The following is a 2,261-nucleotide window of genomic DNA, read 5'->3' as shown; positions in this document are numbered from 1 at the left end:
TTGGAGGCGTGACTGACCAGGATCAAGCCACCAATCATATTGAACATGTAATTAAAATATAAAAGTAAATGCCATTCAACCACCAATATGAGAGGTGTTCCAAAACATAAGTATGTTATCACTGTTTAGCGGAAGCGTATAAATAAAACCCAACATAATAAAGTATCAAATGTCATAAAGTGTTTAACGAAACAATCACGATCCAAGCCCACAACGACCAGCTCCTCCCTGTGCAAGCTCCATGTATCTAACGACCTGCAAGGCATGTAACAGAGGATCAACAACTAGTTGAGCGAGTTCACAGAAAGTAAATGCGTAATAGTAAGTTCGTTTGTAACATGTGGCTCTACTGGGCCGATAGAATGTTCTATTGGTGGGGGCTTCCCATGTTGTATATCCACTAGACTATTTGTAACCATAAGTGTTCTTCACAACCGAGAACAGTAGTACGTACAAGCTTTACGTAGGTTTTACGTAAGTGTCCTTCTGTACCCGAGGACAGTGGTACACGTGGGTTTTACGTAAGTGTCCTTCCTGACTCCGGAAGACAGTAGCATGTTATTGTTTACGTAGGTTTTACGTAAGTGTCCTTCCTGACTCCGGAAGACAGTAGCATATTCCTGTTTACGTAGGTTTTACGTAAGTGTCCTGCTTAACCCGAGGACCATGGTAGATAGTCTAGTAACCGTGTATGTACGCGTAATTGTTCAATTCCATCATTCAACCCATTCCCTATCCCCGGGAATCCCATGCCTTGGTAAAGAGTGTGAACTCACCTTGGTTTGCTCGGTATGCTATACTATGTGCTCACAAGAAATCAGTCAAGTCCTATAGTTATGCCTGTATACCCAATCAGTTAAGCTCGCATGAATTCGCATGCAATATATGTCACGAAGTGTTTAAGCAATCATCGCCATGTAACACATAACAGTTATTTCACGTTCATCAAATCGTGCATCATATGACAGAGTAAATCAGAACTATTAGGGTTATCGCACATACTGAGCTTAACATACATAGTTAACATAACTCAATTACATACTTTACATATCTGACATACAAAACAGAACACAGTTAACACTTAACAGTTAACAGGGTTAATCACTTAACAGACAACGAAACTCGGACCAACATTACTCTCTTAAAACCCTTGAAAGCTCGGACTAGGCTTAAACACAAGAATTCGGACAAGGCACCATGTATAAACCCGGACAAGGCTTCCTAGCCTAAAAGTCGGACCTTAAACAAGTAACAAAAGTCGGACAAAGGCCTTTACCATTAAAACTCGGACCATACATGTAATAAAATTCGGACAATACATATACAAGCTAAACTCGGACAAGGCATGATAATGAAATTCGGACCATACTCTTTGTATAAAGTTCGGACCTCATATAAATCATTCAAAAGTCAAACAGTTATCAGCAATCGTTATGAAATCATGATTATAATTCGAATATTATTAAACCTATTTAATGTTTGTTATAATCATCATGCCCATCATGCAAAACCGAAACATCATTCTATCCACAACAACATCACATGACACTGACACCCACATGCAAGTAATAATCCTAGTAGCCGATCATGATTCCTATTTGCTTGACTGCACATACATAGCATTAATAGAGTAAAAAAAGGTTTATATAAAGTGGCCGACAACCATGCCCCTAGTCCTAATACTATTGGACCGAATCATCACTCATCAATTGGCATGACATATGTTTTCATATTAAATCATAGTTGCTTTTGCTCATCATCATTACTTTTGCCAATTTCAACACCAATGGCCAACAAGTGCAGATTCTTTTCATTTTGCTATTTGACCAAATTATGTAGTGGTTGCAAGTTTCACTATCATTGGACCATCTCTTGCATATTATGTCTAATCTAAATCACATGCAAATTTCCAAACACAGTAGCCGCCCATTTAAGAAATTGTCCTTATCTATATGACTACAATTTGAAAACATCACCCATGCACCATAATCATCCAACAATCACACAACTTCCTAAATCAATTGTTTAAATCGGATCAGTTCATCTCATCAGTTTGAAATCTTTGTATTGTCATGCGATCAATATCATTAGAATTTACCAAGTAATATAAAAATTACGTAACCACTAAGATTAATCCCAACATGACATGCAATACACGAAAATCTAATTATTTATCAATCATCATCATGTCTTACAATCACAAGCTTCATAATCACAGTTAATACATGGTAATAAGCAAACAGTTCACGATGCATTCAAGC

The sequence above is a fragment of the Helianthus annuus genome, chromosome 1, assembly GCF_002127325.2.
Source record: "Helianthus annuus cultivar XRQ/B chromosome 1, HanXRQr2.0-SUNRISE, whole genome shotgun sequence".
NCBI lineage: Eukaryota > Viridiplantae > Streptophyta > Magnoliopsida > Asterales > Asteraceae > Helianthus > Helianthus annuus.
Note: the sequence above shows the minus strand (reverse complement) of the source record.